Genomic DNA, 19,325 nt, shown 5'->3' on the forward strand with positions numbered 1-19,325 from the left:
ACTCAGCTATGTCAGTTATTTTCATTTGGGTTCCAACCTGCGATATATCTCGGCTTATAAATATAACCTGGAGTGAGTGGGAGGGATGGGTGCAGCAGGACAGGCTTTGACTTCTCCTCTGGGCAAATCTAGAACACTCGTATCCAAATAGAGTTTGTGCCCCAGTACTATACTAGTGCAAATGTTACAGCTTATACTGCAGTACCACTGAGCCTTTTGAAACAACACTTTTGTGTTTAGACACATTGGAAACTGTTTAGAAATCACTTACATTTTGACTACGTTATTCATAATGGCTAAAATGGGCAAATCGATATCAATTATCGATCCTTCATGTTTTTTGGCATATACAGTGAACTCCGAAATTATTGACTACTTTGACAAAGATGGGGAAATATGACTATCAAATCAATTAAAATACTGAGCTATATTGTATGCTCCAAAAACTTGGGAAAATATATTGTTTTATACTAATACAATTTCTCAGATAAAAATATAAAAAATGATTGACAAACCTCTTTTCAATACCTCAACTAGCAAGGATAACAGTTATACGAGTTGGAGAACAACATTGGGAGGGATCTTAGACCATTCCTCCATACAGAATTCTTCCATATCCTTGATATCCACCACGATATTTTACAGTAGGTATGGGGTTCTTTTCTTTTCTGCTCATGCATTATCATTTTAATGCCAAACCCACCACCGGTGTGTGGACAAAGAGCTCTATTTTCATGTCATCTGACCAAAGCACCAGTTCCAATCCAAGTGGCAATGCTGTTTAGCCAACTCCAGGCGTTTACATTTGTTGGATGACATGAAAATAGAGCGTTACGCATCAAAATGAGAATCCATGAACAGAAAATTACTCCATAAAATATGGTGCTGGATCTTTGATGTTATGGGGCTATTTTGTTCCACTACTCCTGAGGCCCTAGTTAAGGTCTACAGCATCATAAACTTTACCCAGTGCCAGGATATTTTAGCCAAAAATCTGGTTGCCTCTGCTTGGAGGCTGAGTGGATCCTCCAGCAAGACAATGACCCCAGCACACATCAAAATCCACAAAGAAATAGTTATATTTGCCACAAAATCTAAATTTCACAATAGCCATATCAGTCTCCAGACTTCAAACCCATTGAAAACATGTGATGTGAATTTAAGAGGGCAGTCCATAAGCACAGACAAAAATACAGTGCCTTCAGAAAGTATTCAGAGCCCTTGACTTTTTCCACATTTTGTTACTTTACAGCCTTATTCTAAAATTATTGAAATATTTTTTTTACTCAGCAATCTATACACAATACCACATAATGACAAAGCAAAAACAGGTTTTGAAATTTTAGCAAATGTATTAAAAAAACAAAAATACCTTATTTACATAAGTATTCAGCCCCTTTGCTATGAGACTCGAAATTGAGCTCAGGTGCATTGATCATCCTTGAGATGTTTCTACAACTTCCACCGGTGGTAAATTCAATTGATTGGACATGACTTGGAAAGGCACACACCTGTCTATATAAGGTCCCACAGTTGACAGTGCATGTCAGAGCAAAAACCAAGCCATGAGGTGAAGAAATTGTCCGTAGATCAGGGTACCAAAAAATGTCTGCAGCATTCAAGGTCCCCAAGAACACAGTGGCCTCCATCATTCTTTAATGGAAGATGCTTGGAAACATCAAGACTTTTCCTAGAGCTGGCCACCCGGCCAAACTGAGCAATCGGAGAAGGGCCTTGGTCAGGGAGATGACCAAGAACCTAATGGTCACTCTGACAGAGCTCTAGAGTTCCTCTGTGGCGATGGGAGAACCTTCCAGAAGGATAACCATCTCTGCAGCGCTCCACCAATCAGGCCTTTATGCTAGTGGCCAGACAGAAGCCACTCCTCAGTAAAAGGCACGAGTGCCCGCTTGGAGTTTGCCAAAAAGGCACCTAAAGACCATGACCATGAGAAACAAGATTCTGTGGTCTGATGAAACCGAGATTGAACTCGTTGGCCTAAATGCCAAGCGTCACGTCTGGAAGAAACCTGGCACCATCCCTACGGTGTCACAATCTGAAATTAGGCAAACTATTACAATTTTAGCAAGCAGGAAATTAGGGAGCAATATCTGCACATTGCACCTTTCAACAATATCTATTTTTCTGAGCAATTGTATTAGTATAAAATCATTTCCTACTTTAAAAAAAACAACCATACAATATAGCTTAGTATTTTTGTTATTTATTTTATACAGTAATTTTTGCTCATTTTTTTTATCAAGGGTGTCAATCATTTCGGACCCCACTGTATAAGCCCAATACAAGGCCCATAAAGACCACCTAGAGGCTGATAACTATTAAGTCTGACGGGTTATTGAATTTAATGTGCAGAGCCCATTTTGAAGCTTATTGAACGCTTGGCCTTGCTATCGCTTTCATCTGGTTTCCATTGATATCGTACAGCTACAACAGCTGCTTCAAGTCATTCCAGAGCCCCATCTGGCCCATGCCTCTCCCCTCAATCACTGAGGTAATAACCTCCGGGCTGGCAGGCGGGCGTGTGTGAGAATGTGTGCGTCTATGAGTTTGTATGCGTCTTTGAATGTGTATCTGTGAAAGTGTGTGTATTTGTGTCTGTGTATCTGTGCGTATGTGATCACGTGTGTGCACGTGTCACAGCTGTGACATTTATTTTTCATACCTGCTGGGTGCAGAGTGGGGAGATTAAGTTAAAGCCTTTAACTGGCTCCATTGACAGTGATACATCGAAACATCCAACCAGGTTGAGGTACCTTAAGGGACCTTGCAGCAGTTACAATTCAGGAATACATTAAGTCATGGATGTTATTATTATGCAGTTCGTACTTCATTTTCAATACTTGTATTTATTTATTTGTGCAGTCTGTTAGCAGCATGTATCTCCTGTACGTATCTGCAGATAACCATTAGTATAAAATGCTCCCTCTGCACCCTGAAGCTGCTGTATGGGCTAGTGGAGCAACTGTTTTACGATGTGACTGCACTACAGCAGGGCTCTACACTGACGTTTTGTATAAGGAGCACACAAAGAAATGGAAGAGCCCAATGGAAGAAAACAAATATTCAAGGTATTAATGATGGTAACTCGATAAGTTACCATCATCTGTGGTTACCAGGTTGTTCGCTTGCGAATAGTTTTAGAACGACCCGCAACATGGTTCATGAATGTAAAATGCGGTATTGCAAATCTGCGATAGAAAAACATTTGCTTGGTTTGGGCTAGAAACAAGACGTTTTCTCTGTAGTAATCGTGCAAATAAAATGATTTGATTTATGAATGTAAAATGCAGTCCCGCCAATCCGCGATAGAAAAACATTTGATCGGTTTGGGCTAGAAATAAGATGTTTTCTCTGTAGTAATGATGCAAGCATAATGGTCACTAATCAGCTTATTCTCTATGGCACAGCGAAGTCATAATTACAACTATTATTATCCGAGTGATTTGTTTCTGGTGGCAGTGTAGTGCCCTGTACAGTCTTACCCTGTGTTTTTGCGGCCTGCTTTTTCTGCTCAACGTTATGTGTTTTTGACTGATCTTTACAGCTGTGCTGCAGTCTTAACCTGTGAGTTTGTTTAACTTGACGGATGTACTACAGTCTTACCCTGTGTTTCTCTTTGACGTTACGTCTGTACTCCAGCTTGTCAAACTCCAGGTCCTCTCGGCGCAGCCTCTCTCTGGCCTCCTCCACATTGATGCCAGTTGTGCCATCATCCTCCTCCCCTTCTGTGGCTGGCACAGCCGTCCTCTGGAGTGGTGGCCGCTGCTGCACCATCTGGAGAGAGGGGCATTGATCAACACACAGTTAAATTACAACACTGCAACTTTGCCATCAAATTTTTCAGCTGGATGGGAATCAACACATGCACACACACAAACACGTTTACCCACACACAAATGCGAGTACACACACACACACACACACACACACACACACACACACACACACACACACACACACACACACACACACACACACACACACACACACACACACACACACACACACACCACACACACACACACACACACACACAATTTAGTGTCCTTAATTTAATTTTCAGCTGGCTGAGCATGAATTTACAAAACACACGTGCCATCTCATTTTCTCTGAGTGAAAAGGCTGTTAGTGAGGTAAACAAACTGGTTTTGACAATAAGTGGTCTTCTCATTTAGCTGAGCCTGAAGCCACCAAAACTGGTTATTATTGGATCTGACTCAAAAGAAAAATTTGTCGTCAGGAAGAAAAATGTTTGCACAGACCTGTCCCTCTTCCGTGAAGACTAATTTGGTGTTGACTTGGAAGTTTCTCTTCAGGACTTTCTTGGCCTCTTTGAACTTGGGAATACTTGGCCCATCTCTTTTTCAGTCTTCTTCATGGTGTTGCTGTCACTTTCCTGTGATGAGAGGGGAAATGATCAGAACACTGCATATACAGTGGGGAGAACAAGTATTTGATACACTGCCGATTTTGCAGGTTTTCCTACTTACAAAGCATGTAGAGGTCTGTAATTTTTATCATAGGTACACTTCAACTGTGAGAGACGGAATCTAAAACAAAAATCCAGAAAATCACATTGTATGATTTTTAAGTAATTAATTTGCATTTTATTGCATGACATAAGTATTTGATCACCTACGAACCAGTAAGAATTCCGGCTCTCACAGACCTGTTAGTTTTTCTTTAAGAAGCCCTCCTGTTCTCCACTCATTACCTGTATTAACTGCACCTGTTTGAACTCGTTACCTGTATAAAAAACACCTGTCCACACACTCAATCAAACAGACTCCAACCTCTCCACAATGGCCAAGACCAGAGAGCTGTATAAGGACATCAGGGATAAAATTGTAGACATGCAACAGGCTGGGATGGGCTACAGGACAATAGGCAAGCAGCTTGGTGAGAAGGCAACAACTGTTGGCGCAATTATTAGAAAATGGAAGAAGTTCAAGATGACGGTCAATCACCCTCGGTCTGGGGCTCCATGCAAGATCTCACCTCGTGGGGCATCAATGATCATGAGGAAGGTGAGTTATCAGCCCAGAACTACACGGCAGGACCTGGTCAATGACCTGAAGAGAGCTGGGACCACAGTCTCAAAGAAAACCATTAGTAACACACTACACCGTCATGGATTAAAATCCTGCAGCGCACGCAAGGTCCACCTGCTCAAGCCAGCGCATGTCCAGGCCCGTCTGAAGTTTGCCAATGACCATCTGGATGATCCAGAGGAGGAATGGGAGCAGGTCATGTGGTCTGATGAGACAAAAATAGAGCTTTTTGGTCTAAACTCCACTCGCCGTGTTTGGAGGAAGAAGAAGGATGAGTACAACCCCAAGAACACCATCCCAACCGTGAAGCATGGAGGTGGAAACATCATTCTTTGGGGATGCTTTTCTGCAAAGGGTACAGGATGACTGCACCGTATTGAGGGGAGGATGGATGGGGCCATGTATCGCGAGATCTTGGCCAACAACCTCCTTCCCTCAGTAAGAGCATTGAAGATGGGTCGTGGCTGGGTCTTCCAGCATGACAACGACCCGAAACACACAGCCAGGGCAACTAAGGAGTGGCGCCGTAAGAAGCATCTCAAGGTCCTGGAGTGGCCTAGCCAGTCTCCAGACCTGAACCCAATAGAAAATCTTTGGAGGGAGCTGAAAGTCCGTATAGCCCCGCGACAGCCCCGAAACCTGAAGGATCTGGAGAAGATCTGTATGGAGGAGTGGGCCAAAATCCCTGCTGCAGTGTGTGCAAACCTGGTCAAGAACTACAGGAAACGTATGATCTCTGTAATTGCAAACAAAGGTTTCTGTACCAAATATTAAGATCTGCTTTTCTGATGTATCAAATACTTATGTCATGCAATAAAATGCAAATTAATTACTTAAAAATCATACAATGTGATTTTCTGGATTTTTGTTTTAGATTCCGTCTCTCATAGTTGAAGTGTACCCATGATAGAAATTACAGACCTCTACATGCTTTGTAAGTAGGAAAACCTGCAAAATCGGCAGTGTATCAAATACTTGTTCTCCCCACTGTATGTACATATCAACCTAACACAATTTCACTGCTAATGTAACACCTCATAACATTGATCATGTTGAAACGGTCTGTCCCTGCTGATCTCGGCTAGAGGTAGCTAGACAATTCTGCTAGTAGGTCAGCAGGTAAAGACTGGAGACTCAGGAATGCTGACAAAGACAAGTTCACAGAGAACGAACAGTACTGTCCACTCATTGATTGCTTCAGCAAATTAACTGTGCAACAAAATGAAATTCCCAGCCCCTGACAGAGGGTAGTTTAGCCATCTATTTTGGTAGTAAAGAATAGAATTATCAAATTGTGTCAAAACGATTTACTTACAGGGCAGCTGGCCTGTCCTCTGAGGTAGAAATCAAGACTAAGGTCAGTGGTACACTATAGTTATAATAAGAACTCTAGAATTCTGGAACATTGATTCAAGAAATGTATGAATTTTCCATTGCTCCTCTAATTAGGATCAGGGCCTAATCCAACCTGCAGGCTTTACAGTGCTGCAACATCAAACAACATTCCAATGTTTGCCCAGATAACAGATCATCTCTGGTTAAGCAGTTGACAAGGACACTAGACATAACATAAACAAACCCATTTTGTTGTTGTAGTCAAAGCAGAGGGTAAATCAACTTTCCTTGGCACATTCCAGCATATATTCTCTCGTATCCAGAGTGATAGAGAGAGCGCTCTTGCCTAGGGTGTTAATAAAACAAGCCCTTGGAATATGACTTAAGTTTAACGAGCAGTAGACTCTGCTGAGTCGGCACTTGGAAGGAGGCATAATATTAGTGACGAGACAAAAAATATATATAGTTACATATGGGGATATTGTTCTTGACGATTTATCAGATCGACAATATCTCTATATTTTTGCGCTAGTTGGCTAGTTACCTGCACCAAAAGGGCAGTATTTTTTTTGTTCTCCATCTTTTTAAATAGGGAGCAAATTTGTTTTCAGCTCATTGTTTTCTCATGACTCTCTTTTCCCCCTGCAGCAGACATATGGTGAACAATATGTTCGGAACATCGAATCGAATAAAATCACATTATCGGCACTTAACTATCTTGATAATATTGTATCGTGGGGTACTTGGCAATTCCCAGCCCTAATAAATACTGCATGCCTGATTATGTTTTTCACATCAGAATGACCCACTACACAATTTATGTCGGTGTGCTCGCTCAACCATATATTGACGTATTTGGTCTCAATTGGCGAGGTTGTGCATTTTATGGTTTAATAACTGACGTCATCCCTCCCTTGGGGACATTGATCACCATATTCAATTAGAAATAACCGATGTGAGCTTTTGGTAGAGAGAAAAATGTGATTCAAAAGGATGTGGCATAAATATGAAATAATGGCCATCATGCTGGGAATGTTGTCATACTGAAAGATATTAAATTTCCCCCAAACCAAGAAATAATTGTTAATTCTCTCACCATACATGTATTGAAGGTAATCTCAGAAAACTTCCATTGCATTTCTATACAGTTTGTTCTGCTGACAAACATAGACTCAGCCAACAGAAGGTAGTGCCATCCATTTCGAGAGCCCTATTCAAAGCCACAACAACCAGTCGGAATACATTAAGGAACAAAATTAACTGCTCTGCACAACAATGGACACTAGCAGGCTACCGGAGCAATACAAGACTGTGAGGCAGAGGCAAGGACGTCTGTGTGGGGGGGGGGGGGGGGGGGGCATTTGATTAATTCCACCAGCAAATGAAACAACCTGTGGCAAAAGTCACTTCATAAACCTAGTGAGGTGAGCACATAATTAGTGATACATGACAACAACAGCTCCGCTCTGTCCCAACTCCCTTGTCAAAACGAATCAGTAAATGTTACTCCCCCTCCTGCCGCAGTTTCTATCTCTCCACTGAGAATCTAAATTGGGAGTTGGAGTTAGGACTTACCTAGCCCTCCCAGTTTTAATAAGCGCTTTCCCACTGGAGGCGCAGAGTCTCGCCGCTATTCTGAATGAGTCAATTCAATCTCTTTGGGTGTGAAGTTATTGCACTGCATTTCTATGTCAAAATTATGGGCCCCGTCGAAAACAGGAAAAAACAACTTGATTAGAAATCCAATATCAGCAGTTTCCACAAAGGGGCATGGCTTTCTGTATGCATTTGAAAAGATAAGGAGATAGGAGCCACAAAGTCAAATCTTAACCCCCTTCTTTATTTCATCAGCTTAGGAAAAAAAGGACTGTGAGAAATGTTTGATCCCGATTTAAGAGCACGTGCTCTACCTCACCTTCGGAATAAGCAAAAGCCCAGTATTCCAATGCATGTTGCTCTTTTCTTGCGAGTTCAAATGTTCTCAAGGTTTGGTACCTGGCGGGTTGGCTTTTGAATGGGAGGGACATTGAACAAATTCTTATAGTTAAGATATCATTATAAGCCTTTTAAAAATGTATTTATCACTTTTAGTTAGGCAAGGACAGCAAACAAACTTCAATATGGATTCAGGTTAAGACCAGAATGTACTCATAATGAAATGTGATCATAGTACTATGACACATCATAGTAGAGGGTAAGTAAAATCTTGGAGGTGATTTATTGCTTGTTCCATCACTGGACAGTTGTGCGTTGAGGAGCATTCCTCAACACCGGTGCTGACATTCATGCCGGTCCTGATATGAATGGCTGAGGGCCAATTAATGGATTAGAGTGAGAATCAGATGCTCAGTCAATCAATGAAACAATCAATCCAGACCAAACACCACTGTCAATAGGGGGGAATGGGGGAGTCAACACATCCTCAGAGGACTTAGCATTATGCAGTAGGTGAGTCTTTATAGTCAGAGTTTGAGCATTCTTTCTTTTCGCTCTTAGTAATTATAAAGTAAAGGAAGAGAGAAATTAACTAACACGACTGAGAAGAAAAGTCCTGAGGCTCAGTGTCAAACTGTTTCATCACATTAGCTAAATGCCAGATTGACAGTAATAGTTCTCTAAAGTACTTGCTTGGGAAACAAAACAGACCATACACCAGGCAGTTAAGGCAGGTAGTTATTAAGTTACATCAAAAACTCTATAACTTCTGAAAAAACACCAATAGACTGAAAACAGAGTAGAGAGAACCCCAGATGGTAGCATAACAATGTACCCTTCTGGAATTAACTCAATCTTGAACTTTTTATGGCTGCAGGGGCAGTATTGAGTAGCTTGGATGAAAGGTGCCCATTTCAAACGGCCTCGTACTCAATTCTTGCTCGTACAATATGCATATTATTATTACTATTGGATAGAAAACACTCAAGTTTCTAAAACCGTTTGAATTATATCTGTGAGTAAAACAGAACTCATTTTGCAGCAAACTTCCTGTCAGAAAGTGAAAAATCTGAAATCGAGGCTCTGTTCCAGGGCCTCCCTAATCATTTGCTTGAAATCTATTAGTATACATGCACTTCATACGCCTTCCACTAGATGTCAATAGGCTGTGAGAGGTGAAATGGAGTGTATAGCTATTTCTATGGTCAAAAGAGAGAGCTTGGAATGACATGACCCCAAATTCCTTTGTTCAGGAAGGCGCAGGAAGTACATCAGCATTGGCTTCTGAAAAACTTTTGTTATAGACGGCTAATATCTCCGGCTTTGATTTTATTTGATAAATGTGACAATATCATCGTAAAGTATGTTTTTTCAATATAGTTTTATCAGATTATTGAAATTTTTTCGGGAGTTTTGGCGTGTTCCGTTCTCTGCGTTTGTTCACGATGGACAGCTTCGCGCCACTTGGCAAGTTTTGCTTGCTAATTCGAGAGGGAAAAAGGACATTCTCAAACCAAACAACGATTGTTCTGGACGAAGGACCCCTTGTGCAAGATTCTGATGGAAGCTCAACAAAAGTAGGACCCATTTATGATGTTATTTCCTATTTCTGTCGAAAATGTGTTGTTGTGTTTTCCGCCTTGATTTTTGGCGCTGTCTCGCTATAACGTAAGCTGCATGTCGTACTAAAGTTATTTTTAGAATTCTAACACAGCGATTGCATTAAGAACTAGTGTATCTATCATTTGCTGTACAACAAGTATTTTTTAGTAACGTTTATGATTAGTCATTTGGTCAGAATAGGTGAGTGTCAGAAATATATCCGGAGATTCTGGAAAATATTTGCTACGTTTTCACAATGTATAACCACGGATTTCAGCTCTAAATATGCACATTTTCGGACAAACCATATATGTATTGTGTAATATGATGTTATAGAACTGTCATCTGATGAAGTTTATGAAGGTTAGTGAAATAATTTATATATTTTGCTGGTTTTGTTGCTATCGCTACTGTTGCCTTGAATCAATGTAGTTGTGTGGTTGGCTATTGTAGTAAGTAATAATTGTAATATTGTAATAATGCTATATTGTGTTTTCGCTGTAAAACACTTAAAGAATCGGAAATATTGGCTGGATTCACAAGATGTTTGTCTTTCATTTGCTGTACACCATGTATTTTTCATAAATGTTTTATGATGAGTATTTAGGTATTTCAATTTGGTCTCTGTAATTGTTCTAGCTGCTTCGGTGCTATTTCCGATTGTAGCTGCAATGTAAAACTATGATTTATACCTCAAATATGCACATTTTTCGAACAAAACATAGATTTATTGTATAACATGTTATAAGACTGTCATCTGATGAAGTTGTTTCTTGGTTAGTTTGGTTGGTTCTTGGTTAGTTTGGTTGGTTTTGTGCAAGCTACCTGTGCTGTGAAAAATGTCTGTGCTTTTTTGTATTTGGTGGTGAGCTAACATAAATATACGTGGTGTTTTCGCTGTAAAACATTTAAAAAATCGGACATGTTGGCTGGATTCACAAGATGTTTATCTTTCATTTGCTGTATTGGACTTGTTAATGTGTGAAAGTTAAATATTTCAAAAAAATATCTTTTGAATTTCGCGCCCTGCACTTGGACTGGCTGTTGTCATATGTGTACCGACACCGGGCTTGTAGCCATAAGAAGTTAAAACATTTGATCACAAACGGTATCAATCGGAAAACAAAAGTTCAAAGGAGGATAGAGACAATTTCCTAAGGCCATTTTACCAATAGTAAGTGAACCAGAGAAAATGAATGTGGATAGAAACATGTCGTGGAAATTGCAAGATTTAGACCGCTGTGCCGCTCGGGAGGCCTGTATGTGTTGTATGATTGATGTTTCTTTTTTTGTCTTGCATTGTGTTTGTTTGTGAATACCAGTTCATTTTGAAAGATTTTTTACTTTAACATTTTGTTTAATAAATAAATAAAATAAAAATACTATATAAGCCTATAGAATACCATCTCTACGATAAGGCTAGGCCTAAACCTTCTCAATTTGGGAGAGACCTACAACGCGATGCCCAAGGGGATTTGGGTTTGGCAGGAGACGGTTTCTTCTCAAAGTAAGGGTGTGAGAGGACGACAAGGATGCAATTAGCATAATGGAATTGCCATGCGGTTCGTTCCCAATGAAAGGTGTCATTTGACAAAAAGGACTGTCAACGGACTTATGTCCTTCCCTGAGATTGTTATTGCAGGCTGAGGGGGCTGCTCTCACAAGATTGCCTCAATCAATCTCATACTCACAAAGCTACATTTAAAAGGACACAATGAAGGATGTGTTATTATGTTAGGCTATCACCACCTCAAAGACCAAAAATGAATGATGGCATCCACGTGTGAAGAAAATAATTAGTTTATTTTACGTTATCCAATGATGGAGTATACAAAAACCCTGATTGACCCTAACGTTTTTGGTTAAACCATGAAATTAGTAGAATGGTATGAATATGCTCGATACCTTGTACCAGAAGATAGCAGTCATTGACATGATTGACATTTTAAAACATCAATACCACCCACAACGTCAATACCACCCATAATTCTTGAAACACTATCTGAAGGAGCTTCTAAGCCCCTCTAGGGCAGGATAAGGCCAGCGACAGTAGAACTTTTGGGGGCTTTCTGTTTCTCCTGGTACAATGACACTTTCAGAGGTAATTGAGCTGAACAGACCCTGCCAGCTGTATTGAAAAGATGGGGTGACAGGGGTGAAGTCACCCGGATCTCGATAGAGGAGATGAAAGCATCCCCAGCCATAGCGTCCAGACCGCGATAGTGACAGTGGCACAAATCAGCCTAATTATTGTCACATGCTGGAGGTGAAGTATATGGTCTGAAGAGTCGACAGGTATTTCAGGGAGAAAAAGCTTCTCTAGGAGTCTGTGTAAACTGACAGTTGGCAAGTTTTTTTGGGATACTCATTATAACTCATGTGTACAGTTAACTTATTCAGGTCAAGAAATTCCTCCATATTATAAACCATTTCTCCCCTAGGCAAACAAAGACATGTTCTTTTTTAATGATTTCATATACAATGGCCCCAAAAGACCCTTAACTGACCCACGGCCTCTCATAAGCCTCTCATAAGCCTCTCATGAGACTGTAGATAGCCACATTTATCTAGATTATTTCACTGAATCTATAGTGATGAAGAGCAAAAAATAAAATCTTCTTCCCCCATTTGAAGACAGTGAATCATGTCTGACAAGAAAACCACCACTCCGCAGCCTCCCACACTCTAGCTGAAGGCACACTACAGCAGCTGTGACCCTGCCACCTACAACATATTATTATCCCACTGCAGAGGAGTCAATGAAAGAGATAGCCGGAGATGGCTAATCTCACCCTGACCTCTATTCAAACACTCTTCTTCTCCAAACCGTTTCTATCGTACGGCTGTCATTTTTTTTGCGGGAAAACCAGGATGTTATATTCCTAACTTCACATGGGAGCTAGCCCAAAATGTTTGCCTCAAGGTGCACAGCAACTCTAAATATAAGCAACAAATAGCTTGGAACAACCCATTTTTCTCCAGGAAAAACTGAGCATTTCAATCAGCCCACTCCAATTCCTGAGAAAAGGGCAAAAAGGTAATAAGCTGAGTCACACAAGTGTGCACTTGTGTAGGGGTTTAAGAGCTATAGCTACCTACACCTCACTTAACAGACAGTTTAGTCTCAGCCATTGAATTATGTTATAAGTTCATCACCTAAACCAGAGTGATTACTGTGATGAGGTCACCACTTCAGCATCTACATCCCCTGCTAGGTGGGCACTCAGCGCAAACAGTGATTTACCGGTTCTCTAGCAGAGAGGAACCATCTGGCCAAAATTAAATCTGACATTAACTAGTATCCATCCACTGCCAGGTGTGTGTAGAGTGGAGTCATTAAGCCTTCTGGAACATGTTGTACCTAACTTTGATGGAAGTTTAATAAACAACGGAACTCTACAGAAATGCAGGGCAAAGCCAGGCTGAAGCACACCAAGCGCCAATGACTCAGGGCATCGCATATGAGACAACGACATTGCAAGTTGGGAACTCCGTAGAAAACAGATGGTTGGAGATGGGCAAAAATTGAACCGCTTGTCAAACTGGAGAATACAGACGCATGCAAAAAAAAAAGCGCACCTAGCTAGTCGCAAGTGAAAGTCCACAATCCCTAGCCAAGTTCACATTTTGCTGCATTAAAAATTTACCTCAAAAGGAAATACATTGTATTTATTTCGTACCAATCTACACAAACTAGTCCACAAGTCTAAGAAACATGATTAAAAATATATATATTTAAGGTTTTCTAACTAAGATGTCTTGATTGTGTATGTCTTCACAGCTCAGAGTTAATACTTGGTGGAAGCACCTTTGGCAGCCATTACAACTTTGAAAAATATAACTATAACCCAGGGTTAGGGTTTCCTCTAACTTGTTACCTGGGATTTGCTCCTTTCATATTTATTTTGATCCTGACAAACTCCAACCAGTCCCTGCCGGTGACAAGCAAACCCATAACATGATGCCTCCACAACAATACTCCAAAATACATTAGGTTTCACGTGTAGTATTGGATTTGACCCAAGCCTGGAGTTTTTCATTTAGACCAAAAAGTTAATTTCTTTGCCATGTCGTCTTGCAGTATTATTTAACGGCCTCGTTTGCAAACAGAATGGATCATTTGGAGTGGATTTTTTTAAACATAGGCTTAATTCTTTTCACTTTGTCATACAGGCCAGTAATGTGGAGGGACTGCAATGTTGTTGACCATCTGCATTTTCAAGTATTGTGGTGGCAGCATCATGTTATTGGTATGCTTGTCACCGGCAGGGACTGGGGAGTTTGTCAGGGTCAAAGAAACATCAAAGGACCAAAGCCCAGATGAGAAGTTAGAGGAAGCCCTACGGCCTCAGTCTTTAATACCTAACCCTGCGGTAGAGTTTTATTTTTCAAAGTTGGGAAAATTACCACCTCCCTATCAAAAAATATATTATATTCTGTGCAAGGGGTGTTTAGACTTTCATCTGGCACATAACAGTGCCTTCAAAAAGTATTCACACCCCTTGACTTTTTACACATTTTGTTATTACAGTCTGTATTTAAAATGGATTACATTTAGATTGTTTTTGACTGATCTACACACAATACCCCAAAATGTCAAAGTGTGATTACATTTTTACATGTTTTTTTTTTTTTTTACAAATTAATTAAAAATGTAAAGCTAAAAATGTCTTGAGTCAATAAGTATTCAACACCTTTGCTATGGCCAGAATAAAAAAGTTCAGGAGTAAAAATGTGCTTAACAAGTCACATAAGTCGCATGAACTCACTCGTCAATAATGTTGGTGAAAAAATAATAATAAAAATAAATAAATAAATGTTTACCTTTTTTCCCCCCCAAGGTCGAGTCATGCGTCTTCCAAAACATGACCCACCAAGCCACGCTTCTTAACACCTGCTCGTTTAACCCAGAAGCCAGCCGCACCAATGTGTCGGAGGAAACACCGTTCAACTGACGGCGATAAGCCAAGTAAAGCCCCCCGGCCAAACCCTCCCCTAACCCGGACGACGCTGGGTCAATTGTGTCGCGCCCTATGGGATTCCCGGTCATGGCCGGGAGGGGATCGAACCCCAGGCTGAAGTGATGCCGCAACACTGCGATGCAGTGCCTTAGGACTGCTGTGCCACTCGGGATGCTGTACAATAATAATTAACATGATTTTTGAATGACTTGCTCATTTTTGCACCACACACATATAATTATGTGTAAGGTCCCTCAGTTGAGCAGTGAATTTCAAACAGATTCAACCACAAAGACCAGAGAGGTTTTCCAATGGCTCGTAAAGAAGGGCACCTATTGGTAGATAGGTAAAAATAAAAAGCAGACATTGAATATCCCTCTGAGATTGCTGAAGTTATTAATTACACTTTGGAAGGTGTATCGATACACTCAGTCACTACAAATATACAGGCATCCTTCCTAAATCAGTTGCTGGAGAGAAAGGCAACAGCGCAGAGATTTCGCCAGGAGGCCAATGGTGACTTTAAAACAGAGTTTAATAGCTGAGATGGGAGAAAACTGAGGATGGATCAACAACAATGTAGATATTCCACAATATTAACCTAAATTGACAGAGTGAAAAGGAGGAAGCCTGCACAGAATAAAATACATGCATCCTGTTTGCAACAAGGCACTAAAGTAATACTGCAAAACATTTGGCAAAGCAATACATTTTTTGTACTGAATACAAAGTGTTATGTTGGGGAAAATCCAATAAAACACATTACTGAGTACCACTCTCCATATTTTCAAGCATGGTGGTGTCTGCATCATGTTATGGGTATGCTTGTAATCATTAAGGATTGGGGAGTTTTTCAGAATAAAAAAAAAGAAACAGAACAGAGCTAAGCGCAGACAAAAATCCTAGAGGAAAACATGGTTCAGTCTGCTTTCCACCAGACACTGGGAGATTAATCTTTCAGAAGGACAATAACCTAAAAACACAAGGCCAAATCTACACTGGAGATGCTTACCAAGAAGACTGTGAATGTTCATGAGTGGCCTAGTTACAGTTTTGACTTTTGATTGTTGCACAATCCAGGTGTTTCACAATCATCTAATTGATTTACCCAGAAAGACCCACAGCTGTAATCTTTGCCAAAGGTGATTTAAACATGTACAGTTGAAGTCGGAAGTTTACATACACCTTAGCCAAATACATTTAAACTCAGTATTTCACAATTCCTGAAATTTAATCCTAGTAAAAAATTATCTGTTTTAGGTCAGTTAGGATCACCACTCTATTTTAAGAATGTGAAATGTCAGAATAATAATAGAGAATGATTCATTTCATATTTTTTTTTCTTTCATCACATTCCCAGTGGGTCAATATATCTTGAGATGTTGCTTCATTATACCCACATAATTTTCCTTCCTCACAATGCCATCTATTTTGTGAAGTGCACCGGTCCCTCCTGCAGCAAAGCACCCCCACAACATGATGCTGCCACCCCCGTGCTTCACGATTGGGATGGTGTTCTTTGGCTTGCAAGCCTCCCCCTTTATCCTCCAAACATAACAATGGTCATTATAGCCAAACTGTTCTATTTTTGTTTCATCAGACCAGAGGACATTTCTCCAAAAAGTTAGATCTTTGTCCCCATGTGCAGTTGCAAACCGTAGTCTGGCTTTTTATATGGCGGTTTTGGAGCAGTAGCTTATTCCTTGCTGAGCAGCCTTTCAAGTTATGTCGATATAGGACTCGTTTTACCGTGGATATAGATACTTTTGTACCCGTTTCCTCCAGCATCTTCACAAGGTCCTTTGATGTTGTTCTGGGATTGATTTGCACTTTTAGCACCGAAGTACGCTCATCTCTAGGAGACAGAACGCATCTCCTTCCTGAGCGGTATGACGGCTGCGTTGTCCCAGGGTGTTTATAATTGCGTACTATTGTTTGTACAGATGAACGTGGTACCTTCAGGCGTTTGAAAATTGCTCGCAAGGATGAACCAGACTTGTGGAGGTCTACAATTCTTCTTCTGAGGTCTTGGCTGATTTCTTTTGATTTTCCCATGATGTCAAGCAAAGAGGCACTGAGTTAGAAGGTAGGCCTTGAAATACATCCACAGGTACACCTCCAATTGACTCAAATTATGTCAATTAGCCTATCAGAAGCTTCTAAAGCCATGAGATAATTTTCTGGAATTCTCCCAGCTGTTTAAAGGCACAGTCAAATGTATGTACACTTCTGACCCACTGTAATTGTGATACAGTGAATTATAAGTGAAATAATCTGTCTGTAAACAATTGTTGGAAAAATTACTTGTGTCATGCACAAAGTAGATGTCCTAACCGACTTGCCAAGAAATTTGTGGAGTGGTTGAAAAACGAGTTTTAATGACTCCAACCTAAGTGTATGTGAACTTCCGACTTCAAATGTACTGACTCAGGGGGTTGAATACTTGTAAAAATCAAGATAGTGTTTTACTTTTCATATTTTTTTTTTTAACAAAGGTTTGACTGTTTCTTCCATTTTGTGTAAACAGTAGTTATTTATTATATACATTTTAATCCCACTATGTAAAACAGCAAAATAAGGGAAAAAGCCAAGTAGTGTGTATACTTTTTGAAGGAAATGTACTGCATATACTATAGCCATTTGAGTTTCCACAACCTGGTCATTTTAGCAACATTTTTCTGAACTATTTTCTTACCTTTCGTACCATTTTCCTAATAAACTTTTAGTTTTTTCTTACTGTAAACTATTACATGTTGCTGTGGAGAATAACATGAAGTAATTGTGTCAAGTATAACATGTTCAGTAACTTAAATGCAACGTGAGTATTTTTTTTTCTTAATCATGGTTCTGGGGATCCAAAGGGATGCACATTTTAGTTTTTGCCTTAGCACTCACTATACACCTGATTCCACAAACTAAAAGTTTGATGAGTTGATTAGTGGAATCAGGTGCATAGTGCTAAGGCAAAAAGGTGCACCCCTTTGCGGCCCCAGGATTAAGAAACACTGGTGTACAAAAAACTGGCACCACAACAGCCCAGACCACCTCACCTCATCATCCTGGTCTACCTCCTCCAGACTGAAGACATCTTTTCTCTTCACTGTCAGCAGGTCCAAGTCCCTCAGATCTTCATCCTCCTCTTCATCTGGACCAAAGATGAGACCCTTAGGCCCAAGCTGTAACTTTTCCCCACCCGCAACCTCCTCCTCCGAGCTTTGGGACTCACGAACTTCAGCACTGGGCCCATCTCCTCTGAGCTGAGCCTCGAAGCTCTTCAGTTCTTTCTCGTCCTCCTCCTCAGACTCAGCCACCTTTCCCTGCCCGCTGTTCTGCCCAGGGTCTGCTCTCTGCTTTTGGGCTTTGTTGAGGAAACGCACCCTTGGAGCAACAGCGAGGCCCAGAGAACTATCAAGAGTGCCACAAGGGAAGGACGATGACAAGTTACATATTTTCTGAAATGTTTGGTTAATTTAGGGATTTAGTCATAATTGCTATTGATAGGTGATAATGATTGACGATGATTTCATCATGTCATGGTCCAAAAAGGCTTAAAATAGCTAGCGATGGCCAATTCAGCTCAAGCTAAGCTAGTATGAGGGGGATGACACAGCTTCTTCTAATGATGCCCCAGATCATATCATTTTTGTTTTATGTATGATCTGTAAACAACAGTGTGCATAATGTAGGGTTTCCAATCATAAATGCATATTTTGACCAATGGGTAAAATAATATGATAATTGTGTAGTTAATCCTCTAAGAAAACCAATGGTCCAAACATCATGTCTCTATCATAATCTTTTCAGAACAGTTTTTACCCTCATAACAATTATTTGGGTGACTAAATCAATAGAGGTCAGAGAAAAAATATTAATGGAACATTTTATAGAATATCACAGTAGCAGGACATAGAAATATCTACTGTATGAAGTAACCTACTGCATATATTTTAGGGCAGACCATGAAAAACTTTTACAATTTAATCCAGCCCATGTTTCTTAAATCATTAATAGCAATTAAATGTACTACACCTATAGGTGACTAAGTTTATATCACCAATGAAATATTAGTGCTACTACTTTAACTCGTCTATAGCATAGCGTCAGCTAGGCTGGATGCTGTGCGAGAATTAAGGCTACCTGACAGGCGCACCGTTTAAAATCGTCATCTTCTTGAATCCGGAGGACATAAAACAATAGAGGCAAGACAGTGATTTTTAGACATAACATGTAGTATTTACATATTTTAGTACATGTTTTTCATATTAATACGAAATTCCTGTTCTTTTTAAAAGATTTCTCAGGAAAACAAGCGTCTCTTTGACATGTCAACAGAGCACTGGGCGTACTGCGAGCGTCTTATTTTCAAAGCATTTAATTCAGCTTGTGTCATGCTAATTTAGCTTTATGTAACCCGCGAAAC

At 40.3% G+C, this 19,325-nt stretch overlaps 1 pseudogene; it reads right to left on the minus strand.

Annotated features, from left to right (window-relative positions):
• Positions 1-19,325, minus strand: part of LOC139536727 (probable ATP-dependent RNA helicase DDX10) — a 121,073-nt pseudogene that overhangs the window by 50,508 nt on the left and 51,240 nt on the right.

The sequence above is a fragment of the Salvelinus alpinus genome, chromosome 13 (assembly GCF_045679555.1).
Source record: "Salvelinus alpinus chromosome 13, SLU_Salpinus.1, whole genome shotgun sequence".
NCBI lineage: Eukaryota > Metazoa > Chordata > Actinopteri > Salmoniformes > Salmonidae > Salvelinus > Salvelinus alpinus.